This window comes from Leiobunum rupestre, chromosome 2 (assembly GCF_980474605.1).
Source record: "Leiobunum rupestre chromosome 2, qqLeiRupe1.1.hap1, whole genome shotgun sequence".
Lineage (NCBI taxonomy): Eukaryota > Metazoa > Arthropoda > Arachnida > Opiliones > Sclerosomatidae > Leiobunum > Leiobunum rupestre.
In genome coordinates, this window is record NC_143385.1 from 23,629,743 (window position 1) to 23,650,756 (window position 21,014).

Below are 21,014 nucleotides of genomic sequence, written 5' to 3' on the forward strand. Positions count from 1 at the left end.
AAACGAAAAACCAAATTTCTTTGGGGGATAATGTCACCCAAATAAAACGGAGATGCCCCGAATGAGGATAGAACTCACGACCTTCAGATTATGAGACTGACGCGCTGCCATCTGCGCTATCGAGGCGGTTAATGGCAAAAAAAAACGAAAAACCAAATTTCTCGGGGGATAATGTCACCCAAATAAAACGGAGATGCCCCGAATGAGGATAGAACTCACGACCTTCAGATTATGAGACTGACGCGCTGCCATCTGCGCTATCGAGGCGGTTAATGGCAAAAAAAAACGAAAAACCAAATTTCTCGGGGGATAATGTCACCCAAATAAAACGGTGATGCCCCGAGTGAGGATTGTACTCACGACCTTCAGATTATGAGACTGACGCGCTGCCATCTGCGCTATCGAGGCGGTTAATGGCAAAAAAAACGAAAAACCAAATTTCTTTGGGGGATAATGTCACCTAAATAAAACGGAGATGCTCCGAATGAGGATAGAACTCACGACCTTCAGATTATGAGACTGACGCGCTGCCATCTGCGCTATCGAGGCGGTTAATGGCAAAAAAAACGAAAAACCAAATTTCTTTGGGGGATAATGTCACCTAAATAAAACGGAGATGCCCCGAATGAGGATAGAACTCACGACCTTCAGATTATGAGACTGACGCGCTGCCATCTGCGCTATCGAGGCGGTTAATGGCAAAAAAAACGAAAAATCAAATTTCTTTGGGGGATAATGTCACCTAAATAAAACGGAGATGCCCCGAATGAGGATAGAACTCACGACCTTCAGATTATGAGACTGACGCGCTGCCATCTGCGCTATCGAGGCGGTTAATGGCAAAAAAAAACGAAAAACCAAATTTCTCGGGGGATAATGTCACCCAAATAAAACGGTGATGCCCCGAGTGAGGATTGTACTCACGACCTTCAGATTATGAGACTGACGCGCTGCCATCTGCGCTATCGAGGCGGTTAATGGCAAAAAAAACGAAAAACCAAATTTCTTTGGGGGATAATGTCACCTAAATAAAACGGAGATGCTCCGAATGAGGATAGAACTCACGACCTTCAGATTATGAGACTGACGCGCTGCCATCTGCGCTATCGAGGCGGTTAATGGCAAAAAAAACGAAAAACCAAATTTCTTTGGGGGATAATGTCACCTAAATAAAACGGAGATGCCCCGAATGAGGATAGAACTCACGACCTTCAGATTATGAGACTGACGCGCTGCCATCTGCGCTATCGAGGCGGTTAATGGCAAAAAAAAACGAAAAACCAAATTTCTCGGGGGATAATGTCACCCAAATAAAACGGTGATGCCCCGAGTGAGGATTGTACTCACGACCTTCAGATTATGAGACTGACGCGCTGCCATCTGCGCTATCGAGGCGGTTAATGGCAAAAAAAACGAAAAACCAAATTTCTTTGGGGGATAATGTCACCTAAATAAAACGGAGATGCTCCGAATGAGGATAGAACTCACGACCTTCAGATTATGAGACTGACGCGCTGCCATCTGCGCTATCGAGGCGGTTAATGGCAAAAAAAACGAAAAACCAAATTTCTTTGGGGGATAATGTCACCTAAATAAAACGGAGATGCCCCGAATGAGGATAGAACTCACGACCTTCAGATTATGAGACTGACGCGCTGCCATCTGCGCTATCGAGGCGGTTAATGGCAAAAAAAACGAAAAATCAAATTTCTTTGGGGGATAATGTCACCTAAATAAAACGGAGATGCCCCGAATGAGGATAGAACTCACGACCTTCAGATTATGAGACTGACGCGCTGCCATCTGCGCTATCGAGGCGGTTAATGGCAAAAAAAACGAAAAATCAAATTTCTTTGGGGGATAATGTCACCTAAATAAAACGGAGATGCTCCGAATGAGGATAGAACTCACGACCTTCAGATTATGAGACTGACGCGCTGCCATCTGCGCTATCGAGGCGGTTAATGGCAAAAAAAACGAAAAACCAAATCTCTTTGGGGGATAATGTCACCTAAATAAAACGGAGATGCCCCGAATGAGGATAGAACTCACGACCTTCAGATTATGAGACTGACGCGCTGCCATCTGCGCTATCGAGGCGGTTAATGGCAAAAAAAAACGAAAAACCAAATTTCTCGGGGGATAATGTCACCCAAATAAAACGGTGATGCCCCGAGTGAGGATTGTACTCACGACCTTCAGATTATGAGACTGACGCGCTGCCATCTGCGCTATCGAGGCGGTTAATGGCAAAAAAAACGAAAAATCAAATTTCTTTGGGGGATAATGTCACCTAAATAAAACGGAGATGCCCCGAATGAGGATAGAACTCACGACCTTCAGATTATGAGACTGACGCGCTGCCATCTGCGCTATCGAGGCGGTTAATGGCAAAAAAAAACGAAAAACCAAATTTCTCGGGGGATAATGTCACCCAAATAAAACGGTGATGCCCCGAGTGAGGATTGTACTCACGACCTTCAGATTATGAGACTGACGCGCTGCCATCTGCGCTATCGAGGCGGTTAATGGCAAAAAAAACGAAAAATCAAATTTCTTTGGGGGATAATGTCACCTAAATAAAACGGTGATGCCCCGAATGAGGATAGAACTCACGACCTTCAGATTATGAGACTGACGCGCTGCCATCTGCGCTATCGAGGCGGTTAATGGCAAAAAAAACGAAAAACCAAATTTCTTTGGGGGATAATGTCACCTAAATAAAACGGAGATGCCCCGAATGAGGATAGAACTCACGACCTTCAGATTATGAGACTGACGCGCTGCCATCTGCGCTATCGAGGCGGTTAATGGCAAAAAAAAACGAAAAACCAAATTTCTCGGGGGATAATGTCACCCAAATAAAACGGTGATGCCCCGAGTGAGGATTGTACTCACGACCTTCAGATTATGAGACTGACGCGCTGCCATCTGCGCTATCGAGGCGGTTAATGGCAAAAAAAACGAAAAACCAAATTTCTTTGGGGGATAATGTCACCTAAATAAAACGGAGATGCTCCGAATGAGGATAGAACTCACGACCTTCAGATTATGAGACTGACGCGCTGCCATCTGCGCTATCGAGGCGGTTAATGGCAAAAAAAACGAAAAACCAAATTTCTTTGGGGGATAATGTCACCTAAATAAAACGGAGATGCCCCGAATGAGGATAGAACTCACGACCTTCAGATTATGAGACTGACGCGCTGCCATCTGCGCTATCGAGGCGGTTAATGGCAAAAAAAACGAAAAATCAAATTTCTTTGGGGGATAATGTCACCTAAATAAAACGGAGATGCCCCGAATGAGGATAGAACTCACGACCTTCAGATTATGAGACTGACGCGCTGCCATCTGCGCTATCGAGGCGGTTAATGGCAAAAAAAACGAAAAATCAAATTTCTTTGGGGGATAATGTCACCTAAATAAAACGGAGATGCTCCGAATGAGGATAGAACTCACGACCTTCAGATTATGAGACTGACGCGCTGCCATCTGCGCTATCGAGGCGGTTAATGGCAAAAAAAACGAAAAACCAAATCTCTTTGGGGGATAATGTCACCTAAATAAAACGGAGATGCCCCGAATGAGGATAGAACTCACGACCTTCAGATTATGAGACTGACGCGCTGCCATCTGCGCTATCGAGGCGGTTAATGGCAAAAAAAAACGAAAAACCAAATTTCTCGGGGGATAATGTCACCCAAATAAAACGGTGATGCCCCGAGTGAGGATTGTACTCACGACCTTCAGATTATGAGACTGACGCGCTGCCATCTGCGCTATCGAGGCGGTTAATGGCAAAAAAAACGAAAAATCAAATTTCTTTGGGGGATAATGTCACCTAAATAAAACGGAGATGCCCCGAATGAGGATAGAACTCACGACCTTCAGATTATGAGACTGACGCGCTGCCATCTGCGCTATCGAGGCGGTTAATGGCAAAAAAAAACGAAAAACCAAATTTCTCGGGGGATAATGTCACCCAAATAAAACGGTGATGCCCCGAGTGAGGATTGTACTCACGACCTTCAGATTATGAGACTGACGCGCTGCCATCTGCGCTATCGAGGCGGTTAATGGCAAAAAAAACGAAAAACCAAATTTCTTTGGGGGATAATGTCACCTAAATAAAACGGAGATGCTCCGAATGAGGATAGAACTCACGACCTTCAGATTATGAGACTGACGCGCTGCCATCTGCGCTATCGAGGCGGTTAATGGCAAAAAAAACGAAAAACCAAATTTCTTTGGGGGATAATGTCACCTAAATAAAACGGAGATGCTCCGAATGAGGATAGAACTCACGACCTTCAGATTATGAGACTGACGCGCTGCCATCTGCGCTATCGAGGCGGTTAATGGCAAAAAAAAACGAAAAACCAAATTTCTCGGGGGATAATGTCACCCAAATAAAACGGTGATGCCCCGAGTGAGGATTGTACTCACGACCTTCAGATTATGAGACTGACGCGCTGCCATCTGCGCTATCGAGGCGGTTAATGGCAAAAAAAACGAAAAACCAAATTTCTTTGGGGGATAATGTCACCTAAATAAAACGGAGATGCTCCGAATGAGGATAGAACTCACGACCTTCAGATTATGAGACTGACGCGCTGCCATCTGCGCTATCGAGGCGGTTAATGGCAAAAAAAAACGAAAAACCAAATTTCTCGGGGGATAATGTCACCCAAATAAAACGGTGATGCCCCGAGTGAGGATTGTACTCACGACCTTCAGATTATGAGACTGACGCGCTGCCATCTGCGCTATCGAGGCGGTTAATGGCAAAAAAAACGAAAAATCAATTTTCTTTGGGGGATAATGTCACCTAAATAAAACGGAGATGCCCCGAATGAGGATAGAACTCACGACCTTCAGATTATGAGACTGACGCGCTGCCATCTGCGCTATCGAGGCGGTTAATGGCAAAAAAAAACGAAAAACCAAATTTCTCGGGGGATAATGTCACCCAAATAAAACGGTGATGCCCCGAGTGAGGATTGTACTCACGACCTTCAGATTATGAGACTGACGCGCTGCCATCTGCGCTATCGAGGCGGTTAATGGCAAAAAAAACGAAAAACCAAATTTCTTTGGGGGATAATGTCACCTAAATAAAACGGAGATGCTCCGAATGAGGATAGAACTCACGACCTTCAGATTATGAGACTGACGCGCTGCCATCTGCGCTATCGAGGCGGTTAATGGCAAAAAAAACGAAAAACCAAATTTCTTTGGGGGATAATGTCACCTAAATAAAACGGAGATGCCCCGAATGAGGATAGAACTCACGACCTTCAGATTATGAGACTGACGCGCTGCCATCTGCGCTATCGAGGCGGTTAATGGCAAAAAAAACGAAAAATCAAATTTCTTTGGGGGATAATGTCACCTAAATAAAACGGAGATGCCCCGAATGAGGATAGAACTCACGACCTTCAGATTATGAGACTGACGCGCTGCCATCTGCGCTATCGAGGCGGTTAATGGCAAAAAAAACGAAAAATCAAATTTCTTTGGGGGATAATGTCACCTAAATAAAACGGAGATGCTCCGAATGAGGATAGAACTCACGACCTTCAGATTATGAGACTGACGCGCTGCCATCTGCGCTATCGAGGCGGTTAATGGCAAAAAAAAACGAAAAACCAAATTTCTCGGGGGATAATGTCACCCAAATAAAACGGTGATGCCCCGAGTGAGGATTGTACTCACGACCTTCAGATTATGAGACTGACGCGCTGCCATCTGCGCTATCGAGGCGGTTAATGGCAAAAAAAACGAAAAACCAAATTTCTTTGGGGGATAATGTCACCTAAATAAAACGGAGATGCTCCGAATGAGGATAGAACTCACGACCTTCAGATTATGAGACTGACGCGCTGCCATCTGCGCTATCGAGGCGGTTAATGGCAAAAAAAACGAAAAATCAAATTTCTTTGGGGGATAATGTCACCTAAATAAAACGGAGATGCTCCGAATGAGGATAGAACTCACGACCTTCAGATTATGAGACTGACGCGCTGCCATCTGCGCTATCGAGGCGGTTAATGGCAAAAAAAACGAAAAATCAAATTTCTTTGGGGGATAATGTCACCTAAATAAAACGGAGATGCTCCGAATGAGGATAGAACTCACGACCTTCAGATTATGAGACTGACGCGCTGCCATCTGCGCTATCGAGGCGGTTAATGGCAAAAAAAAACGAAAAACCAAATTTCTCGGGGGATAATGTCACCCAAATAAAACGGTGATGCCCCGAGTGAGGATTGTACTCACGACCTTCAGATTATGAGACTGACGCGCTGCCATCTGCGCTATCGAGGCGGTTAATGGCAAAAAAAACGAAAAACCAAATTTCTTTGGGGGATAATGTCACCTAAATAAAACGGAGATGCTCCGAATGAGGATAGAACTCACGACCTTCAGATTATGAGACTGACGCGCTGCCATCTGCGCTATCGAGGCGGTTAATGGCAAAAAAACGAAAAACCAAATTTCTTTGGGGGATAATGTCACCTAAATAAAACGGAGATGCCCCGAATGAGGATAGAACTCACGACCTTCAGATTATGAGACTGACGCGCTGCCATCTGCGCTATCGAGGCGGTTAATGGCAAAAAAAAACGAAAAACCAAATTTCTCGGGGGATAATGTCACCCAAATAAAACGGTGATGCCCCGAGTGAGGATTGTACTCACGACCTTCAGATTATGAGACTGACGCGCTGCCATCTGCGCTATCGAGGCGGTTAATGGCAAAAAAAACGAAAAATCAAATTTCTTTGGGGGATAATGTCACCTAAATAAAACGGAGATGCCCCGAATGAGGATAGAACTCACGACCTTCAGATTATGAGACTGACGCGCTGCCATCTGCGCTATCGAGGCGGTTAATGGCAAAAAAAAACGAAAAACCAAATTTCTCGGGGGATAATGTCACCCAAATAAAACGGTGATGCCCCGAGTGAGGATTGTACTCACGACCTTCAGATTATGAGACTGACGCGCTGCCATCTGCGCTATCGAGGCGGTTAATGGCAAAAAAAACGAAAAACCAAATTTCTTTGGGGGATAATGTCACCTAAATAAAACGGAGATGCTCCGAATGAGGATAGAACTCACGACCTTCAGATTATGAGACTGACGCGCTGCCATCTGCGCTATCGAGGCGGTTAATGGCAAAAAAAACGAAAAACCAAATTTCTTTGGGGGATAATGTCACCTAAATAAAACGGAGATGCCCCGAATGAGGATAGAACTCACGACCTTCAGATTATGAGACTGACGCGCTGCCATCTGCGCTATCGAGGCGGTTAATGGCAAAAAAAACGAAAAATCAAATTTCTTTGGGGGATAATGTCACCTAAATAAAACGGAGATGCCCCGAATGAGGATAGAACTCACGACCTTCAGATTATGAGACTGACGCGCTGCCATCTGCGCTATCGAGGCGGTTAATGGCAAAAAAAACGAAAAATCAAATTTCTTTGGGGGATAATGTCACCTAAATAAAACGGAGATGCCCCGAATGAGGATAGAACTCACGACCTTCAGATTATGAGACTGACGCGCTGCCATCTGCGCTATCGAGGCGGTTAATGGCAAAAAAAACGAAAAACCAAATTTCTCGGGGGATAATGTCACCCAAATAAAACGGAGATGCCCCGAATGAGGATAGAACTCACGACCTTCAGATTATGAGACTGACGCGCTGCCATCTGCGCTATCGAGGCGGTTAATGGCAAAAAAAAACGAAAAACCAAATTTCTCGGGGGATAATGTCACCCAAATAAAACGGAGATGCCCCGAATGAGGATAGAACTCACGACCTTCAGATTATGAGACTGACGCGCTGCCATCTGCGCTATCGAGGCGGTTAATGGCAAAAAAAAACGAAAAACCAAATTTCTCGGGGGATAATGTCACCCAAATAAAACGGAGATGCCCCGAATGAGGATAGAACTCACGACCTTCAGATTATGAGACTGACGCGCTGCCATCTGCGCTATCGAGGCGGTTAATGGCAAAAAAAAACGAAAAACCAAATTTCTCGGGGGATAATGTCACCCAAATAAAACGGAGATGCCCCGAATGAGGATAGAACTCACGACCTTCAGATTATGAGACTGACGCGCTGCCATCTGCGCTATCGAGGCGGTTAATGGCAAAAAAAACGAAAAACCAAATTTCTCGGGGGATAATGTCACCCAAATAAAACGGAGATGCCCCGAATGAGGATAGAACTCACGACCTTCAGATTATGAGACTGACGCGCTGCCATCTGCGCTATCGAGGCGGTTAATGGCAAAAAAAAACGAAAAACCAAATTTCTCGGGGGATAATGTCACCCAAATAAAACGGTGATGCCCCGAGTGAGGATTGTACTCACGACCTTCAGATTATGAGACTGACGCGCTGCCATCTGCGCTATCGAGGCGGTTAATGGCAAAAAAAACGAAAAACCAAATTTCTTTGGGGGATAATGTCACCTAAATAAAACGGAGATGCTCCGAATGAGGATAGAACTCACGACCTTCAGATTATGAGACTGACGCGCTGCCATCTGCGCTATCGAGGCGGTTAATGGCAAAAAAAACGAAAAACCAAATTTCTTTGGGGGATAATGTCACCTAAATAAAACGGAGATGCCCCGAATGAGGATAGAACTCACGACCTTCAGATTATGAGACTGACGCGCTGCCATCTGCGCTATCGAGGCGGTTAATGGCAAAAAAAACGAAAAATCAAATTTCTTTGGGGGATAATGTCACCTAAATAAAACGGAGATGCCCCGAATGAGGATAGAACTCACGACCTTCAGATTATGAGACTGACGCGCTGCCATCTGCGCTATCGAGGCGGTTAATGGCAAAAAAAACGAAAAATCAAATTTCTTTGGGGGATAATGTCACCTAAATAAAACGGAGATGCTCCGAATGAGGATAGAACTCACGACCTTCAGATTATGAGACTGACGCGCTGCCATCTGCGCTATCGAGGCGGTTAATGGCAAAAAAAAACGAAAAACCAAATTTCTCGGGGGATAATGTCACCCAAATAAAACGGTGATGCCCCGAGTGAGGATTGTACTCACGACCTTCAGATTATGAGACTGACGCGCTGCCATCTGCGCTATCGAGGCGGTTAATGGCAAAAAAACGAAAAACCAAATTTCTTTGGGGGATAATGTCACCTAAATAAAACGGAGATGCCCCGAATGAGGATAGAACTCACGACCTTCAGATTATGAGACTGACGCGCTGCCATCTGCGCTATCGAGGCGGTTAATGGCAAAAAAAAACGAAAAACCAAATTTCTCGGGGGATAATGTCACCCAAATAAAACGGTGATGCCCCGAGTGAGGATTGTACTCACGACCTTCAGATTATGAGACTGACGCGCTGCCATCTGCGCTATCGAGGCGGTTAATGGCAAAAAAAACGAAAAATCAAATTTCTTTGGGGGATAATGTCACCTAAATAAAACGGAGATGCCCCGAATGAGGATAGAACTCACGACCTTCAGATTATGAGACTGACGCGCTGCCATCTGCGCTATCGAGGCGGTTAATGGCAAAAAAAAACGAAAAACCAAATTTCTCGGGGGATAATGTCACCCAAATAAAACGGTGATGCCCCGAGTGAGGATTGTACTCACGACCTTCAGATTATGAGACTGACGCGCTGCCATCTGCGCTATCGAGGCGGTTAATGGCAAAAAAAACGAAAAACCAAATTTCTTTGGGGGATAATGTCACCTAAATAAAACGGAGATGCTCCGAATGAGGATAGAACTCACGACCTTCAGATTATGAGACTGACGCGCTGCCATCTGCGCTATCGAGGCGGTTAATGGCAAAAAAAACGAAAAACCAAATTTCTTTGGGGGATAATGTCACCTAAATAAAACGGAGATGCCCCGAATGAGGATAGAACTCACGACCTTCAGATTATGAGACTGACGCGCTGCCATCTGCGCTATCGAGGCGGTTAATGGCAAAAAAAACGAAAAATCAAATTTCTTTGGGGGATAATGTCACCTAAATAAAACGGAGATGCCCCGAATGAGGATAGAACTCACGACCTTCAGATTATGAGACTGACGCGCTGCCATCTGCGCTATCGAGGCGGTTAATGGCAAAAAAAACGAAAAATCAAATTTCTTTGGGGGATAATGTCACCTAAATAAAACGGAGATGCTCCGAATGAGGATAGAACTCACGACCTTCAGATTATGAGACTGACGCGCTGCCATCTGCGCTATCGAGGCGGTTAATGGCAAAAAAAAACGAAAAACCAAATTTCTCGGGGGATAATGTCACCCAAATAAAACGGTGATGCCCCGAGTGAGGATTGTACTCACGACCTTCAGATTATGAGACTGACGCGCTGCCATCTGCGCTATCGAGGCGGTTAATGGCAAAAAAAACGAAAAGACAAATTTCTTTGGGGGATAATGTCACCTAAATAAAACGGAGATGCTCCGAATGAGGATAGAACTCACGACCTTCAGATTATGAGACTGACGCGCTGCCATCTGCGCTATCGAGGCGGTTAATGGCAAAAAAAACGAAAAACCAAATTTCTTTGGGGGATAATGTCACCTAAATAAAACGGAGATGCCCCGAATGAGGATAGAACTCACGACCTTCAGATTATGAGACTGACGCGTTGCCATCTGCGCTATCGAGGCGGTTAATGGCAAAAAAAAACGAAAAACCAAATTTCTCGGGGGATAATGTCACCCAAATAAAACGGTGATGCCCCGAGTGAGGATTGTACTCACGACCTTCAGATTATGAGACTGACGCGCTGCCATCTGCGCTATCGAGGCGGTTAATGGCAAAAAAAACGAAAAATCAAATTTCTTTGGGGGATAATGTCACCTAAATAAAACGGAGATGCCCCGAATGAGGATAGAACTCACGACCTTCAGATTATGAGACTGACGCGCTGCCATCTGCGCTATCGAGGCGGTTAATGGCAAAAAAAAACGAAAAACCAAATTTCTCGGGGGATAATGTCACCCAAATAAAACGGTGATGCCCCGAGTGAGGATTGTACTCACGACCTTCAGATTATGAGACTGACGCGCTGCCATCTGCGCTATCGAGGCGGTTAATGGCAAAAAAAACGAAAAACCAAATTTCTTTGGGGGATAATGTCACCTAAATAAAACGGAGATGCTCCGAATGAGGATAGAACTCACGACCTTCAGATTATGAGACTGACGCGCTGCCATCTGCGCTATCGAGGCGGTTAATGGCAAAAAAAACGAAAAACCAAATTTCTTTGGGGGATAATGTCACCTAAATAAAACGGAGATGCCCCGAATGAGGATAGAACTCACGACCTTCAGATTATGAGACTGACGCGCTGCCATCTGCGCTATCGAGGCGGTTAATGGCAAAAAAAACGAAAAATCAAATTTCTTTGGGGGATAATGTCACCTAAATAAAACGGAGATGCCCCGAATGAGGATAGAACTCACGACCTTCAGATTATGAGACTGACGCGCTGCCATCTGCGCTATCGAGGCGGTTAATGGCAAAAAAAACGAAAAATCAAATTTCTTTGGGGGATAATGTCACCTAAATAAAACGGAGATGCCCCGAATGAGGATAGAACTCACGACCTTCAGATTATGAGACTGACGCGCTGCCATCTGCGCTATCGAGGCGGTTAATGGCAAAAAAAACGAAAAACCAAATTTCTCGGGGGATAATGTCACCCAAATAAAACGGAGATGCCCCGAATGAGGATAGAACTCACGACCTTCAGATTATGAGACTGACGCGCTGCCATCTGCGCTATCGAGGCGGTTAATGGCAAAAAAAAACGAAAAACCAAATTTCTCGGGGGATAATGTCACCCAAATAAAACGGAGATGCCCCGAATGAGGATAGAACTCACGACCTTCAGATTATGAGACTGACGCGCTGCCATCTGCGCTATCGAGGCGGTTAATGGCAAAAAAAAACGAAAAACCAAATTTCTCGGGGGATAATGTCACCCAAATAAAACGGTCATGCCCCGAGTGAGGATTGTACTCACGACCTTCAGATTATGAGACTGACGCGCTGCCATCTGCGCTATCGAGGCGGTTAATGGCAAAAAAAAACGAAAAACCAAATTTCTCGGGGGATAATGTCACCCAAATAAAACGGAGATGCCCCGAATGAGGATAGAACTCACGACCTTCAGATTATGAGACTGACGCGCTGCCATCTGCGCTATCGAGGCGGTTAATGGCAAAAAAAACGAAAAACCAAATTTCTCGGGGGATAATGTCACCCAAATAAAACGGTGATGCCCCGAATGAGGATAGAACTCACGACCTTCAGATTATGAGACTGACGCGCTGCCATCTGCGCTATCGAGGCGGTTAATGGCAAAAAAAAACGAAAAACCAAATTTCTCGGGGGATAATGTCACCCAAATAAAACGGAGATGCCCCGAATGAGGATAGAACTCACGACCTTCAGATTATGAGACTGACGCGCTGCCATCTGCGCTATCGAGGCGGTTAATGGCAAAAAAAACGAAAAACCAAATTTCTTTGGGGGATAATGTCACCTAAATAAAACGGAGATGCCCCGAATGAGGATAGAACTCACGACCTTCAGATTATGAGACTGACGCGCTGCCATCTGCGCTACCGAGGCGGTTAATGGCAAAAAAAAACGAAAAACCAAATTTCTCGGGGGATAATGTCACCCAAATAAAACGGAGATGCCCCGAATGAGGATAGAACTCACGACCTTCAGATTATGAGACTGACGCGCTGCCATCTGCGCTATCGAGGCGGTTAATGGCAAAAAAAAACGAAAAACCAAATTTCTCGGGGGATAATGTCACCCAAATAAAACGGAGATGCCCCGAATGAGGATAGAACTCACGACCTTCAGATTATGAGACTGACGCGCTGCCATCTGCGCTATCGAGGCGGTTAATGGCAAAAAAAAACGAAAAACCAAATTTCTCGGGGGATAATGTCACCCAAATAAAACGGTGATGCCCCGAGTGAGGATTGTACTCACGACCTTCAGATTATGAGACTGACGCGCTGCCATCTGCGCTATCGAGGCGGTTAATGGCAAAAAAAAACGAAAAACCAAATTTCTCGGGGGATAATGTCACCCAAATAAAACGGAGATGCCCCGAATGAGGATAGAACTCACGACCTTCAGATTATGAGACTGACGCGCTGCCATCTGCGCTATCGAGGCGGTTAATGGCAAAAAAAAACGAAAAACCAAATTTCTCGGGGGATAATGTCACCCAAATAAAACGGTGATGCCCCGAATGAGGATAGAACTCACGACCTTCAGATTATGAGACTGACGCGCTGCCATCTGCGCTATCGAGGCGGTTAATGGCAAAAAAAAACGAAAAACCAAATTTCTCGGGGGATAATGTCACCCAAATAAAACGGAGATGCCCCGAATGAGGATAGAACTCACGACCTTCAGATTATGAGACTGACGCGCTGCCATCTGCGCTATCGAGGCGGTTAATGGCAAAAAAAAACGAAAAACCAAATTTCTCGGGGGATAATGTCACCCAAATAAAACGGAGAGGCCCCGAATGAGGATAGAACTCACGACCTTCAGATTATGAGACTGACGCGCTGCCATCTGCGCTATCGAGGCGGTTAATGGCAAAAAAAAACGAAAAACCAAATTTCTCGGGGGATAATGTCACCCAAATAAAACGGTGATGCCCCGAGTGAGGATTGTACTCACGACCTTCAGATTATGAGACTGACGCGCTGCCATCTGCGCTATCGAGGCGGTTAATGGCAAAAAAAAACGAAAAACCAAATTTCTCGGGGGATAATGTCACCCAAATAAAACGGTGATGCCCCGAGTGAGGATTGTACTCACGACCTTCAGATTATGAGACTGACGCGCTGCCATCTGCGCTATCGAGGCGGTTAATGGCAAAAAAAAACGAAAAACCAAATTTCTCGGGGGATAATGTCACCCAAATAAAACGGTGATGCCCCGAGTGAGGATTGTACTCACGACCTTCAGATTATGAGACTGACGCGCTGCCATCTGCGCTATCGAGGCGGTTAATGGCAAAAAAAAACGAAAAACCAAATTTCTCGGGGGATAATGTCACCCAAATAAAACGGTGATGCCCCGAGTGAGGATTGTACTCACGACCTTCAGATTATGAGACTGACGCGCTGCCATCTGCGCTATCGAGGCGGTTAATGGCAAAAAAAAACGAAAAACCAAATTTCTCGGGGGATAATGTCACCCAAATAAAACGGAGATGCCCCGAATGAGGATAGAACTCACGACCTTCAGATTATGAGACTGACGCGCTGCCATCTGCGCTATCGAGGCGGTTAATGGCAAAAAAAAACGAAAAACCAAATTTCTCGGGGGATAATGTCACCCAAATAAAACGGTGATGCCCCGAATGAGGATAGAACTCACGACCTTCAGATTATGAGACTGACGCGCTGCCATCTGCGCTATCGAGGCGGTTAATGGCAAAAAAAAACGAAAAACCAAATTTCTCGGGGGATAATGTCACCCAAATAAAACGGAGATGCCCCGAATGAGGATAGAACTCACGACCTTCAGATTATGAGACTGACGCGCTGCCATCTGCGCTATCGAGGCGGTTAATGGCAAAAAAAAACGAAAAACCAAATTTCTCGGGGGATAATGTCACCCAAATAAAACGGAGATGCCCCGAATGAGGATAGAACTCACGACCTTCAGATTATGAGACTGACGCGCTGCCATCTGCGCTATCGAGGCGGTTAATGGCAAAAAAAAACGAAAAACCAAATTTCTCGGGGGATAATGTCACCCAAATAAAACGGTGATGCCCCGAGTGAGGATTGTACTCACGACCTTCAGATTATGAGACTGACGCGCTGCCATCTGCGCTATCGAGGCGGTTAATGGCAAAAAAAAACGAAAAACCAAATTTCTCGGGGGATAATGTCACCCAAATAAAACGGTGATGCCCCGAGTGAGGATTGTACTCACGACCTTCAGATTATGAGACTGACGCGCTGCCATCTGCGCTATCGAGGCGGTTAATGGCAAAAAAAAACGAAAAACCAAATTTCTCGGGGGATAATGTCACCCAAATAAAACGGTGATGCCCCGAGTGAGGATTGTACTCACGACCTTCAGATTATGAGACTGACGCGCTGCCATCTGCGCTATCGAGGCGGTTAATGGCAAAAAAAACGAAAAACCAAATTTCTCGGGGGATAATGTCACCCAAATAAAACGGTGATGCCCCGAGTGAGGATTGTACTCACGACCTTCAGATTATGAGACTGACGCGCTGCCATCTGCGCTATCGAGGCGGTTAATGGCAAAAAAAAACGAAAAACCAAATTTCTCGGGGGATAATGTCACCCAAATAAAACGGTGATGCCCCGAGTGAGGATTGTACTCACGACCTTCAGATTATGAGACTGACGCGCTGCCATCTGCGCTATCGAGGCGGTTAATGGCAAAAAAAAACGAAAAACCAAATTTCTCGGGGGATAATGTCACCCAAATAAAACGGTGATGCCCCGAGTGAGGATTGTACTCACGACCTTCAGATTATGAGACTGACGCGCTGCCATCTGCGCTATCGAGGCGGTTAATGGCAAAAAAAACGAAAAACCAAATTTCTCGGGGGATAATGTCACCCAAATAAAACGGTGGTGCCCCGAGTGAGGATTGTACTCACGACCTTCAGATTATGAGACTGACGCGCTGCCATCTGCGCTATCGAGGCGGTTAATGGCAAAAAAAAACGAAAAACCAAATTTCTCGGGGGATAATGTCACCCAAATAAAACGGTGATGCCCCGAGTGAGGATTGTACTCACGACCTTCAGATTATGAGACTGACGCGCTGCCATCTGCGCTATCGAGGCGGTTAATGGCAAAAAAAAACGAAAAACCAAATTTCTCGGGGGATAATGTCACCCAAATAAAACGGTGATGCCCCGAGTGAGGATTGTACTCACGACCTTCAGATTATGAGACTGACGCGCTGCCATCTGCGCTATCGAGGCGGTTAATGGCAAAAAAAAACGAAAAACCAAATTTCTCGGGGGATAATGTCACCCAAATAAAACGGTGATGCCCCGAGTGAGGATTGTACTCACGACCTTCAGATTATGAGACTGACGCGCTGCCATCTGCGCTATCGAGGCGGTTAATGGCAAAAAAAAACGAAAAACCAAATTTCTCGGGGGATAATGTCACCCAAATAAAACGGTGATGCCCCGAGTGAGGATTGTACTCACGACCTTCAGATTATGAGACTGACGCGCTGCCATCTGCGCTATCGAGGCGGTTAATGGCAAAAAAAAACGAAAAACCAAATTTCTCGGGGGATAATGTCACCCAAATAAAACGGTGATGCCCCGAGTGAGGATTGTACTCACGACCTTCAGATTATGAGACTGACGCGCTGCCATCTGCGCTATCGAGGCGGTTAATGGCAAAAAAAAACGAAAAACCAAATTTCTCGGGGGATAATGTCACCCAAATAAAACGGTGATGCCCCGAGTGAGGATTGTACTCACGACCTTCAGATTATGAGACTGACGCGCTGCCATCTGCGCTATCGAGGCGGTTAATGGCAAAAAAAAACGAAAAACCAAATTTCTCGGGGGATAATGTCACCTAAATAAAACGGAGATGCCCCGAATGAGGATAGAACTCACGACCTTCAGATTATGAGACTGACGCGCTGCCATCTGCGCTATCGAGGCGGTTAATGGCAAAAAAAACGAAAAACCAAATTTCTTTGGGGGATAATGTCACCTAAATAAAACGGAGATGCCCCGAATGAGGATAGAACTCACGACCTTCAGATTATGAGACTGACGCGCTGCCATCTGCGCTATCGAGGCGGTTAATGGCAAAAAAAAACGAAAAACCAAATTTCTCGGGGGATAATGTCACCTAAATAAAACGGAGATGCCCCGAATGAGGATAGAACTCACGACCTTCAGATTATGAGACTGACGCGCTGCCATCTGCGCTATCGAGGCGGTTAATGGCAAAAAAAACGAAAAACCAAATTTCTTTGGGGGATAATGTCACCTAAATAAAACGGAGATGCCCCGAATGAGGATAGAACTCACGACCTTCAGATTATGAGACTGACGCGCTGCCATCTGCGCTATCGAGGCGGTTAATGGCAAAAAAAAACGAAAAACCAAATTTCTCGGGGGATAATGTCACCCAAATAAAACGGTGATGCCCCGAGTGAGGATTGTACTCACGACCTTCAGATTATGAGACTGACGCGCTGCCATCTGCGCTATCGAGGCGGTTAATGGCAAAAAAAAACGAAAAACCAAATTTCTCGGGGGATAATGTCACCTAAATAAAACGGAGATGCCCCGAATGAGGATAGAACTCACGACCTTCAGATTATGAGACTGACGCGCTGCCATCTGCGCTATCGAGGCGGTTAATGGCAAAAAAAACGAAAAACCAAATTTCTTTGGGGGATAATGTCACCTAAATAAAACGGAGATGCCCCGAATGAGGATAGAACTCACGACCTTCAGATTATGAGACTGACGCGCTGCCATCTGCGCTATCGAGGCGGTTAATGGCAAAAAAAAACGAAAAACCAAATTTCTCGGGGGATAATGTCACCCAAATAAAACGGTGATGCCCCGAGTGAGGATTGTACTCACGACCTTCAGATTATGAGACTGACGCGCTGCCATCTGCGCTATCGAGGCGGTTAATGGCAAAAAAAAACGAAAAACCAAATTTCTCGGGGGATAATGTCACCCAAATAAAACGGTGATGCCCCGAGTGAGGATTGTACTCACGACCTTCAGATTATGAGACTGACGCGCTGCCATCTGCGCTATCGAGGCGGTTAATGGCAAAAAAAACGAAAAACCAAATTTCTTTGGGGGATAATGTCACCTAAATAAAACGGAGATGCCCCGAATGAGGATTGTACTCACGACCTTCAGATTATGAGACTGACGCGCTGCCATCTGCGCTATCGAGGCGGTTAATGGCAAAAAAAAACGAAAAACCAAATTTCTCGGGGGATAATGTCACCCTAATAAAACGGTGATGCCCCGAGTGAGGATTGTACTCACGACCTTCAGATTATGAGACTGACGCGCTGCCATCTGCGCTATCGAGGCGGTTAATGGCAAAAAAAAACGAAAAACCAAATTTCTTTGGGGGATAATGTCACCTAAATAAAACGGAGATGCCCCGAATGAGGATAGAACTCACGACCTTCAGATTATGAGACTGACGCGCTGCCATCTGCGCTATCGAGGCGGTTAATGGCAAAAAAAAACGAAAAACCAAATTTCTCGGGGGATAATGTCACCCAAATAAAACGGTGATGCCCCGAGTGAGGATTGTACTCACGACCTTCAGATTATGAGACTGACGCGCTGCCATCTGCGCTATCGAGGCGGTTAATGGCAAAAAAAAACGAAAAACCAAATTTCTCGGGGGATAATGTCACCCAAATAAAACGGTGATGCCCCGAGTGAGGATTGTACTCACGACCTTCAGATTATGAGACTGACGCGCTGCCATCTGCGCTATCGAGGCGGTTAATGGCAAAAAAAACGAAAAACCAAATTTCTTTGGGGGATAATGTCACCTAAATAAAACGGAGATGCCCCGAATGAGGATTGTACTCACGACCTTCAGATTATGAGACTGACGCGCTGCCATCTGCGCTATCGAGGCGGTTAATGGCAAAAAAAAACGAAAAACCAAATTTCTCGGGGGATAATGTCACCCAAATAAAACGGTGATGCCCCGAGTGAGGATTGTACTCACGACCTTCAGATTATGAGACTGACGCGCTGCCATCTGCGCTATCGAGGCGGTTAATGGCAAAAAAAAACGAAAAACCAAATTTCTCGGGGGATAATGTCACCCAAATAAAACGGTGATGCCCCGAGTGAGGATTGTACTCACGACCTTCAGATTATGAGACTGACGCGCTGCCATCTGCGCTATCGAGGCGGTTAATGGCAAAAAAAAACGAAAAACCAAATTTCTTTGGGGGATAATGTCACCTAAATAAAACGGAGATGCCCCGAATGAGGATAGAACTCACGACCTTCAGATTATGAGACTGACGCGCTGCCATCTGCGCTATCGAGGCGGTTAATGGCAAAAAAAAACGAAAAACCAAATTTCTCGGGGGATAATGTCACCCAAATAAAACGGTGATGCCCCGAGTGAGGATTGTACTCACGACCTTCAGATTATGAGACTGACGCGCTGCCATCTGCGCTATCGAGGCGGTTAATGGCAAAAAAAACGAAAAACCAAATTTCTTTGGGGGATAATGTCACCTAAATAAAACGGAGATGCCCCGAATGAGGATTGTACTCACGACCTTCAGATTATGAGACTGACGCGCTGCCATCTGCGCTATCGAGGCGGTTAATGGCAAAAAAAAACGAAAAACCAAATTTCTCGGGGGATAATGTCACCCAAATAAAACGGTGATGCCCCGAGTGAGGATTGTACTCACGACCTTCAGATTATGAGACTGACGCGCTGCCATCTGCGCTATCGAGGCGGTTAATGGCAAAAAAAAACGAAAAACCAAATTTCTCGGGGGATAATGTCACCCAAATAAAACGGTGATGCCCCGAGTGAGGATTGTACTCACGACCTTCAGATTATGAGACTGACGCGCTGCCATCTGCGCTATCGAGGCGGTTAATGGCAAAAAAAAACGAAAAACCAAATTTCTTTGGGGGATAATGTCACCTAAATAAAACGGAGATGCCCCGAATGAGGATAGAACTCACGACCTTCAGATTATGAGACTGACGCGCTGCCATCTGCGCTATCGAGGCGGTTAATGGCAAAAAAAAACGAAAAACCAAATTTCTCGGGGGATAATGTCACCCAAATAAAACGGTGATGCCCCGAGTGAGGATTGTACTCACGACCTTCAGATTATGAGACTGACGCGCTGCCATCTGCGCTATCGAGGCGGTTAATGGCAAAAAAAAACGAAAAACCAAATTTCTCGGGGGATAATGTCACCCAAATAAAACGGTGATGCCCCGAGTGAGGATTGTACTCACGACCTTCAGATTATGAGACTGACGCGCTGCCATCTGCGCTATCGAGGCGGTTAATGGCAAAAAAAAACGAAAAACCAAATTTCTCGGGGGATAATGTCACCCAAATAAAACGGTGATGCCCCGAGTGAGGATTGTACTCACGACCTTCAGATTATGAGACTGACGCGCTGCCATCTGCGCTATCGAGGCGGTTAATGGCAAAAAAAACGAAAAACCAAATTTCTTTGGGGGATAATGTCACCTAAATAAAACGGAGATGCCCCGAATGAGGATAGAACTCACGACCTTCAGATTATGAGACTGACGCGCTGCCATCTGCGCTATCGAGGCGGTTAATGGCCAAAAAAAACGAAAAACCAAATTTCTCGGGGGATAATGTCACCCAAATAAAACGGTGATGCCCCGAGTGAGGATTGTACTCACGACCTTCAGATTATGAGACTGACGCGCTGCCATCTGCGCTATCGAGGCGGTTAATGGCAAAAAAAAACGAAAAACCAAATTTCTCGGGGGATAATGTCACCCAAATAAAACGGTGATGCCCCGAGTGAGGATTGTACTCACGACCTTCAGATTATGAGACTGACGCGCTGCCATCTGCGCTATCGAGGCGGTTAATGGCAAAAAAAACGAAAAACCAAATTTCTTTGGGGGATAATGTCACCTAAATAAAACGGAGATGCCCCGAATGAGGATTGTACTCACGACCTTCAGATTATGAGACTGACGCGCTGCCATCTGCGCTATCGAGGCGGTTAATGGCAAAAAAAAACGAAAAACCAAATTTCTCGGGGGATAATGTCACCCAAATAAAACGGTGATGCCCCGAGTGAGGATTGTACTCACGACCTTCAGATTATGAGACTGACGCGCTGCCATCTGCGCTATCGAGGCGGTTAATGGCAAAAAAAAACGAAAA

The 21,014-nt window shown here is 45.5% G+C and overlaps 76 non-coding genes across 76 annotated transcripts; all 76 read right to left on the reverse strand.

Annotated features, from left to right (window-relative positions):
* Nucleotides 1–53: 53 nt before the first annotated feature.
* Nucleotides 54–126, reverse strand: TRNAM-CAU (transfer RNA methionine (anticodon CAU)). The gene has a single exon. It is a non-coding gene; the product is annotated as a tRNA-Met (tRNA).
* Nucleotides 127–194: 68 nt separating this feature from the next.
* On the reverse strand, nucleotides 195–267 carry TRNAM-CAU (transfer RNA methionine (anticodon CAU)). Its single transcript has one exon. It is a non-coding gene; the product is annotated as a tRNA-Met (tRNA).
* A 68-nt stretch (nucleotides 268–335) lies between these two features.
* Nucleotides 336–408, reverse strand: TRNAM-CAU (transfer RNA methionine (anticodon CAU)). Its single transcript has one exon. It is a non-coding gene; the product is annotated as a tRNA-Met (tRNA).
* A 209-nt stretch (nucleotides 409–617) lies between these two features.
* On the reverse strand, nucleotides 618–690 carry TRNAM-CAU (transfer RNA methionine (anticodon CAU)). Its single transcript has one exon. It is a non-coding gene; the product is annotated as a tRNA-Met (tRNA).
* Nucleotides 691–758: 68 nt separating this feature from the next.
* On the reverse strand, nucleotides 759–831 carry TRNAM-CAU (transfer RNA methionine (anticodon CAU)). Its single transcript has one exon. It is a non-coding gene; the product is annotated as a tRNA-Met (tRNA).
* Nucleotides 832–899: 68 nt separating this feature from the next.
* TRNAM-CAU (transfer RNA methionine (anticodon CAU)) lies at nucleotides 900–972 on the reverse strand. The gene has a single exon. It is a non-coding gene; the product is annotated as a tRNA-Met (tRNA).
* A 209-nt stretch (nucleotides 973–1,181) lies between these two features.
* Nucleotides 1,182–1,254, reverse strand: TRNAM-CAU (transfer RNA methionine (anticodon CAU)). Its single transcript has one exon. It is a non-coding gene; the product is annotated as a tRNA-Met (tRNA).
* Nucleotides 1,255–1,322: 68 nt separating this feature from the next.
* TRNAM-CAU (transfer RNA methionine (anticodon CAU)) lies at nucleotides 1,323–1,395 on the reverse strand. Its single transcript has one exon. It is a non-coding gene; the product is annotated as a tRNA-Met (tRNA).
* Nucleotides 1,396–1,604: 209 nt separating this feature from the next.
* On the reverse strand, nucleotides 1,605–1,677 carry TRNAM-CAU (transfer RNA methionine (anticodon CAU)). The gene has a single exon. It is a non-coding gene; the product is annotated as a tRNA-Met (tRNA).
* A 68-nt stretch (nucleotides 1,678–1,745) lies between these two features.
* Nucleotides 1,746–1,818, reverse strand: TRNAM-CAU (transfer RNA methionine (anticodon CAU)). The gene has a single exon. It is a non-coding gene; the product is annotated as a tRNA-Met (tRNA).
* A 209-nt stretch (nucleotides 1,819–2,027) lies between these two features.
* TRNAM-CAU (transfer RNA methionine (anticodon CAU)) lies at nucleotides 2,028–2,100 on the reverse strand. The gene has a single exon. It is a non-coding gene; the product is annotated as a tRNA-Met (tRNA).
* Nucleotides 2,101–2,168: 68 nt separating this feature from the next.
* TRNAM-CAU (transfer RNA methionine (anticodon CAU)) lies at nucleotides 2,169–2,241 on the reverse strand. The gene has a single exon. It is a non-coding gene; the product is annotated as a tRNA-Met (tRNA).
* A 68-nt stretch (nucleotides 2,242–2,309) lies between these two features.
* TRNAM-CAU (transfer RNA methionine (anticodon CAU)) lies at nucleotides 2,310–2,382 on the reverse strand. Its single transcript has one exon. It is a non-coding gene; the product is annotated as a tRNA-Met (tRNA).
* A 68-nt stretch (nucleotides 2,383–2,450) lies between these two features.
* On the reverse strand, nucleotides 2,451–2,523 carry TRNAM-CAU (transfer RNA methionine (anticodon CAU)). Its single transcript has one exon. It is a non-coding gene; the product is annotated as a tRNA-Met (tRNA).
* Nucleotides 2,524–2,591: 68 nt separating this feature from the next.
* TRNAM-CAU (transfer RNA methionine (anticodon CAU)) lies at nucleotides 2,592–2,664 on the reverse strand. The gene has a single exon. It is a non-coding gene; the product is annotated as a tRNA-Met (tRNA).
* A 68-nt stretch (nucleotides 2,665–2,732) lies between these two features.
* TRNAM-CAU (transfer RNA methionine (anticodon CAU)) lies at nucleotides 2,733–2,805 on the reverse strand. The gene has a single exon. It is a non-coding gene; the product is annotated as a tRNA-Met (tRNA).
* A 68-nt stretch (nucleotides 2,806–2,873) lies between these two features.
* On the reverse strand, nucleotides 2,874–2,946 carry TRNAM-CAU (transfer RNA methionine (anticodon CAU)). Its single transcript has one exon. It is a non-coding gene; the product is annotated as a tRNA-Met (tRNA).
* A 209-nt stretch (nucleotides 2,947–3,155) lies between these two features.
* Nucleotides 3,156–3,228, reverse strand: TRNAM-CAU (transfer RNA methionine (anticodon CAU)). The gene has a single exon. It is a non-coding gene; the product is annotated as a tRNA-Met (tRNA).
* A 68-nt stretch (nucleotides 3,229–3,296) lies between these two features.
* TRNAM-CAU (transfer RNA methionine (anticodon CAU)) lies at nucleotides 3,297–3,369 on the reverse strand. Its single transcript has one exon. It is a non-coding gene; the product is annotated as a tRNA-Met (tRNA).
* A 209-nt stretch (nucleotides 3,370–3,578) lies between these two features.
* On the reverse strand, nucleotides 3,579–3,651 carry TRNAM-CAU (transfer RNA methionine (anticodon CAU)). The gene has a single exon. It is a non-coding gene; the product is annotated as a tRNA-Met (tRNA).
* Nucleotides 3,652–3,719: 68 nt separating this feature from the next.
* TRNAM-CAU (transfer RNA methionine (anticodon CAU)) lies at nucleotides 3,720–3,792 on the reverse strand. Its single transcript has one exon. It is a non-coding gene; the product is annotated as a tRNA-Met (tRNA).
* A 68-nt stretch (nucleotides 3,793–3,860) lies between these two features.
* Nucleotides 3,861–3,933, reverse strand: TRNAM-CAU (transfer RNA methionine (anticodon CAU)). Its single transcript has one exon. It is a non-coding gene; the product is annotated as a tRNA-Met (tRNA).
* Nucleotides 3,934–4,001: 68 nt separating this feature from the next.
* Nucleotides 4,002–4,074, reverse strand: TRNAM-CAU (transfer RNA methionine (anticodon CAU)). The gene has a single exon. It is a non-coding gene; the product is annotated as a tRNA-Met (tRNA).
* Nucleotides 4,075–4,424: 350 nt separating this feature from the next.
* On the reverse strand, nucleotides 4,425–4,497 carry TRNAM-CAU (transfer RNA methionine (anticodon CAU)). The gene has a single exon. It is a non-coding gene; the product is annotated as a tRNA-Met (tRNA).
* Nucleotides 4,498–4,706: 209 nt separating this feature from the next.
* TRNAM-CAU (transfer RNA methionine (anticodon CAU)) lies at nucleotides 4,707–4,779 on the reverse strand. The gene has a single exon. It is a non-coding gene; the product is annotated as a tRNA-Met (tRNA).
* Nucleotides 4,780–4,847: 68 nt separating this feature from the next.
* On the reverse strand, nucleotides 4,848–4,920 carry TRNAM-CAU (transfer RNA methionine (anticodon CAU)). Its single transcript has one exon. It is a non-coding gene; the product is annotated as a tRNA-Met (tRNA).
* Nucleotides 4,921–4,988: 68 nt separating this feature from the next.
* Nucleotides 4,989–5,061, reverse strand: TRNAM-CAU (transfer RNA methionine (anticodon CAU)). The gene has a single exon. It is a non-coding gene; the product is annotated as a tRNA-Met (tRNA).
* Nucleotides 5,062–5,270: 209 nt separating this feature from the next.
* On the reverse strand, nucleotides 5,271–5,343 carry TRNAM-CAU (transfer RNA methionine (anticodon CAU)). The gene has a single exon. It is a non-coding gene; the product is annotated as a tRNA-Met (tRNA).
* A 68-nt stretch (nucleotides 5,344–5,411) lies between these two features.
* Nucleotides 5,412–5,484, reverse strand: TRNAM-CAU (transfer RNA methionine (anticodon CAU)). Its single transcript has one exon. It is a non-coding gene; the product is annotated as a tRNA-Met (tRNA).
* Nucleotides 5,485–5,693: 209 nt separating this feature from the next.
* Nucleotides 5,694–5,766, reverse strand: TRNAM-CAU (transfer RNA methionine (anticodon CAU)). Its single transcript has one exon. It is a non-coding gene; the product is annotated as a tRNA-Met (tRNA).
* A 491-nt stretch (nucleotides 5,767–6,257) lies between these two features.
* Nucleotides 6,258–6,330, reverse strand: TRNAM-CAU (transfer RNA methionine (anticodon CAU)). The gene has a single exon. It is a non-coding gene; the product is annotated as a tRNA-Met (tRNA).
* A 349-nt stretch (nucleotides 6,331–6,679) lies between these two features.
* On the reverse strand, nucleotides 6,680–6,752 carry TRNAM-CAU (transfer RNA methionine (anticodon CAU)). Its single transcript has one exon. It is a non-coding gene; the product is annotated as a tRNA-Met (tRNA).
* A 209-nt stretch (nucleotides 6,753–6,961) lies between these two features.
* On the reverse strand, nucleotides 6,962–7,034 carry TRNAM-CAU (transfer RNA methionine (anticodon CAU)). The gene has a single exon. It is a non-coding gene; the product is annotated as a tRNA-Met (tRNA).
* Nucleotides 7,035–8,369: 1,335 nt separating this feature from the next.
* On the reverse strand, nucleotides 8,370–8,442 carry TRNAM-CAU (transfer RNA methionine (anticodon CAU)). The gene has a single exon. It is a non-coding gene; the product is annotated as a tRNA-Met (tRNA).
* A 632-nt stretch (nucleotides 8,443–9,074) lies between these two features.
* Nucleotides 9,075–9,147, reverse strand: TRNAM-CAU (transfer RNA methionine (anticodon CAU)). Its single transcript has one exon. It is a non-coding gene; the product is annotated as a tRNA-Met (tRNA).
* Nucleotides 9,148–9,355: 208 nt separating this feature from the next.
* On the reverse strand, nucleotides 9,356–9,428 carry TRNAM-CAU (transfer RNA methionine (anticodon CAU)). Its single transcript has one exon. It is a non-coding gene; the product is annotated as a tRNA-Met (tRNA).
* Nucleotides 9,429–9,637: 209 nt separating this feature from the next.
* Nucleotides 9,638–9,710, reverse strand: TRNAM-CAU (transfer RNA methionine (anticodon CAU)). Its single transcript has one exon. It is a non-coding gene; the product is annotated as a tRNA-Met (tRNA).
* Nucleotides 9,711–10,342: 632 nt separating this feature from the next.
* On the reverse strand, nucleotides 10,343–10,415 carry TRNAM-CAU (transfer RNA methionine (anticodon CAU)). Its single transcript has one exon. It is a non-coding gene; the product is annotated as a tRNA-Met (tRNA).
* A 350-nt stretch (nucleotides 10,416–10,765) lies between these two features.
* Nucleotides 10,766–10,838, reverse strand: TRNAM-CAU (transfer RNA methionine (anticodon CAU)). Its single transcript has one exon. It is a non-coding gene; the product is annotated as a tRNA-Met (tRNA).
* A 209-nt stretch (nucleotides 10,839–11,047) lies between these two features.
* On the reverse strand, nucleotides 11,048–11,120 carry TRNAM-CAU (transfer RNA methionine (anticodon CAU)). Its single transcript has one exon. It is a non-coding gene; the product is annotated as a tRNA-Met (tRNA).
* Nucleotides 11,121–12,033: 913 nt separating this feature from the next.
* On the reverse strand, nucleotides 12,034–12,106 carry TRNAM-CAU (transfer RNA methionine (anticodon CAU)). The gene has a single exon. It is a non-coding gene; the product is annotated as a tRNA-Met (tRNA).
* A 913-nt stretch (nucleotides 12,107–13,019) lies between these two features.
* On the reverse strand, nucleotides 13,020–13,092 carry TRNAM-CAU (transfer RNA methionine (anticodon CAU)). The gene has a single exon. It is a non-coding gene; the product is annotated as a tRNA-Met (tRNA).
* Nucleotides 13,093–13,724: 632 nt separating this feature from the next.
* Nucleotides 13,725–13,797, reverse strand: TRNAM-CAU (transfer RNA methionine (anticodon CAU)). The gene has a single exon. It is a non-coding gene; the product is annotated as a tRNA-Met (tRNA).
* Nucleotides 13,798–13,865: 68 nt separating this feature from the next.
* On the reverse strand, nucleotides 13,866–13,938 carry TRNAM-CAU (transfer RNA methionine (anticodon CAU)). The gene has a single exon. It is a non-coding gene; the product is annotated as a tRNA-Met (tRNA).
* Nucleotides 13,939–14,006: 68 nt separating this feature from the next.
* TRNAM-CAU (transfer RNA methionine (anticodon CAU)) lies at nucleotides 14,007–14,079 on the reverse strand. Its single transcript has one exon. It is a non-coding gene; the product is annotated as a tRNA-Met (tRNA).
* A 68-nt stretch (nucleotides 14,080–14,147) lies between these two features.
* TRNAM-CAU (transfer RNA methionine (anticodon CAU)) lies at nucleotides 14,148–14,220 on the reverse strand. The gene has a single exon. It is a non-coding gene; the product is annotated as a tRNA-Met (tRNA).
* Nucleotides 14,221–14,852: 632 nt separating this feature from the next.
* TRNAM-CAU (transfer RNA methionine (anticodon CAU)) lies at nucleotides 14,853–14,925 on the reverse strand. Its single transcript has one exon. It is a non-coding gene; the product is annotated as a tRNA-Met (tRNA).
* A 68-nt stretch (nucleotides 14,926–14,993) lies between these two features.
* TRNAM-CAU (transfer RNA methionine (anticodon CAU)) lies at nucleotides 14,994–15,066 on the reverse strand. The gene has a single exon. It is a non-coding gene; the product is annotated as a tRNA-Met (tRNA).
* Nucleotides 15,067–15,134: 68 nt separating this feature from the next.
* On the reverse strand, nucleotides 15,135–15,207 carry TRNAM-CAU (transfer RNA methionine (anticodon CAU)). Its single transcript has one exon. It is a non-coding gene; the product is annotated as a tRNA-Met (tRNA).
* Nucleotides 15,208–15,274: 67 nt separating this feature from the next.
* Nucleotides 15,275–15,347, reverse strand: TRNAM-CAU (transfer RNA methionine (anticodon CAU)). Its single transcript has one exon. It is a non-coding gene; the product is annotated as a tRNA-Met (tRNA).
* A 68-nt stretch (nucleotides 15,348–15,415) lies between these two features.
* On the reverse strand, nucleotides 15,416–15,488 carry TRNAM-CAU (transfer RNA methionine (anticodon CAU)). The gene has a single exon. It is a non-coding gene; the product is annotated as a tRNA-Met (tRNA).
* A 68-nt stretch (nucleotides 15,489–15,556) lies between these two features.
* TRNAM-CAU (transfer RNA methionine (anticodon CAU)) lies at nucleotides 15,557–15,629 on the reverse strand. The gene has a single exon. It is a non-coding gene; the product is annotated as a tRNA-Met (tRNA).
* Nucleotides 15,630–15,696: 67 nt separating this feature from the next.
* Nucleotides 15,697–15,769, reverse strand: TRNAM-CAU (transfer RNA methionine (anticodon CAU)). Its single transcript has one exon. It is a non-coding gene; the product is annotated as a tRNA-Met (tRNA).
* Nucleotides 15,770–15,837: 68 nt separating this feature from the next.
* Nucleotides 15,838–15,910, reverse strand: TRNAM-CAU (transfer RNA methionine (anticodon CAU)). The gene has a single exon. It is a non-coding gene; the product is annotated as a tRNA-Met (tRNA).
* A 68-nt stretch (nucleotides 15,911–15,978) lies between these two features.
* Nucleotides 15,979–16,051, reverse strand: TRNAM-CAU (transfer RNA methionine (anticodon CAU)). The gene has a single exon. It is a non-coding gene; the product is annotated as a tRNA-Met (tRNA).
* A 68-nt stretch (nucleotides 16,052–16,119) lies between these two features.
* TRNAM-CAU (transfer RNA methionine (anticodon CAU)) lies at nucleotides 16,120–16,192 on the reverse strand. The gene has a single exon. It is a non-coding gene; the product is annotated as a tRNA-Met (tRNA).
* Nucleotides 16,193–16,260: 68 nt separating this feature from the next.
* TRNAM-CAU (transfer RNA methionine (anticodon CAU)) lies at nucleotides 16,261–16,333 on the reverse strand. Its single transcript has one exon. It is a non-coding gene; the product is annotated as a tRNA-Met (tRNA).
* A 68-nt stretch (nucleotides 16,334–16,401) lies between these two features.
* On the reverse strand, nucleotides 16,402–16,474 carry TRNAM-CAU (transfer RNA methionine (anticodon CAU)). The gene has a single exon. It is a non-coding gene; the product is annotated as a tRNA-Met (tRNA).
* Nucleotides 16,475–16,542: 68 nt separating this feature from the next.
* Nucleotides 16,543–16,615, reverse strand: TRNAM-CAU (transfer RNA methionine (anticodon CAU)). The gene has a single exon. It is a non-coding gene; the product is annotated as a tRNA-Met (tRNA).
* Nucleotides 16,616–17,247: 632 nt separating this feature from the next.
* TRNAM-CAU (transfer RNA methionine (anticodon CAU)) lies at nucleotides 17,248–17,320 on the reverse strand. The gene has a single exon. It is a non-coding gene; the product is annotated as a tRNA-Met (tRNA).
* A 350-nt stretch (nucleotides 17,321–17,670) lies between these two features.
* On the reverse strand, nucleotides 17,671–17,743 carry TRNAM-CAU (transfer RNA methionine (anticodon CAU)). Its single transcript has one exon. It is a non-coding gene; the product is annotated as a tRNA-Met (tRNA).
* Nucleotides 17,744–17,811: 68 nt separating this feature from the next.
* TRNAM-CAU (transfer RNA methionine (anticodon CAU)) lies at nucleotides 17,812–17,884 on the reverse strand. The gene has a single exon. It is a non-coding gene; the product is annotated as a tRNA-Met (tRNA).
* A 209-nt stretch (nucleotides 17,885–18,093) lies between these two features.
* TRNAM-CAU (transfer RNA methionine (anticodon CAU)) lies at nucleotides 18,094–18,166 on the reverse strand. Its single transcript has one exon. It is a non-coding gene; the product is annotated as a tRNA-Met (tRNA).
* Nucleotides 18,167–18,376: 210 nt separating this feature from the next.
* On the reverse strand, nucleotides 18,377–18,449 carry TRNAM-CAU (transfer RNA methionine (anticodon CAU)). Its single transcript has one exon. It is a non-coding gene; the product is annotated as a tRNA-Met (tRNA).
* Nucleotides 18,450–18,517: 68 nt separating this feature from the next.
* TRNAM-CAU (transfer RNA methionine (anticodon CAU)) lies at nucleotides 18,518–18,590 on the reverse strand. Its single transcript has one exon. It is a non-coding gene; the product is annotated as a tRNA-Met (tRNA).
* A 209-nt stretch (nucleotides 18,591–18,799) lies between these two features.
* On the reverse strand, nucleotides 18,800–18,872 carry TRNAM-CAU (transfer RNA methionine (anticodon CAU)). The gene has a single exon. It is a non-coding gene; the product is annotated as a tRNA-Met (tRNA).
* Nucleotides 18,873–18,940: 68 nt separating this feature from the next.
* On the reverse strand, nucleotides 18,941–19,013 carry TRNAM-CAU (transfer RNA methionine (anticodon CAU)). Its single transcript has one exon. It is a non-coding gene; the product is annotated as a tRNA-Met (tRNA).
* A 210-nt stretch (nucleotides 19,014–19,223) lies between these two features.
* On the reverse strand, nucleotides 19,224–19,296 carry TRNAM-CAU (transfer RNA methionine (anticodon CAU)). The gene has a single exon. It is a non-coding gene; the product is annotated as a tRNA-Met (tRNA).
* Nucleotides 19,297–19,505: 209 nt separating this feature from the next.
* On the reverse strand, nucleotides 19,506–19,578 carry TRNAM-CAU (transfer RNA methionine (anticodon CAU)). Its single transcript has one exon. It is a non-coding gene; the product is annotated as a tRNA-Met (tRNA).
* Nucleotides 19,579–19,646: 68 nt separating this feature from the next.
* Nucleotides 19,647–19,719, reverse strand: TRNAM-CAU (transfer RNA methionine (anticodon CAU)). The gene has a single exon. It is a non-coding gene; the product is annotated as a tRNA-Met (tRNA).
* Nucleotides 19,720–19,929: 210 nt separating this feature from the next.
* On the reverse strand, nucleotides 19,930–20,002 carry TRNAM-CAU (transfer RNA methionine (anticodon CAU)). The gene has a single exon. It is a non-coding gene; the product is annotated as a tRNA-Met (tRNA).
* A 68-nt stretch (nucleotides 20,003–20,070) lies between these two features.
* TRNAM-CAU (transfer RNA methionine (anticodon CAU)) lies at nucleotides 20,071–20,143 on the reverse strand. The gene has a single exon. It is a non-coding gene; the product is annotated as a tRNA-Met (tRNA).
* A 68-nt stretch (nucleotides 20,144–20,211) lies between these two features.
* On the reverse strand, nucleotides 20,212–20,284 carry TRNAM-CAU (transfer RNA methionine (anticodon CAU)). Its single transcript has one exon. It is a non-coding gene; the product is annotated as a tRNA-Met (tRNA).
* A 209-nt stretch (nucleotides 20,285–20,493) lies between these two features.
* TRNAM-CAU (transfer RNA methionine (anticodon CAU)) lies at nucleotides 20,494–20,566 on the reverse strand. The gene has a single exon. It is a non-coding gene; the product is annotated as a tRNA-Met (tRNA).
* A 68-nt stretch (nucleotides 20,567–20,634) lies between these two features.
* TRNAM-CAU (transfer RNA methionine (anticodon CAU)) lies at nucleotides 20,635–20,707 on the reverse strand. The gene has a single exon. It is a non-coding gene; the product is annotated as a tRNA-Met (tRNA).
* Nucleotides 20,708–20,916: 209 nt separating this feature from the next.
* Nucleotides 20,917–20,989, reverse strand: TRNAM-CAU (transfer RNA methionine (anticodon CAU)). The gene has a single exon. It is a non-coding gene; the product is annotated as a tRNA-Met (tRNA).
* Between the last annotated feature and the right edge of the window lie 25 nt (nucleotides 20,990–21,014).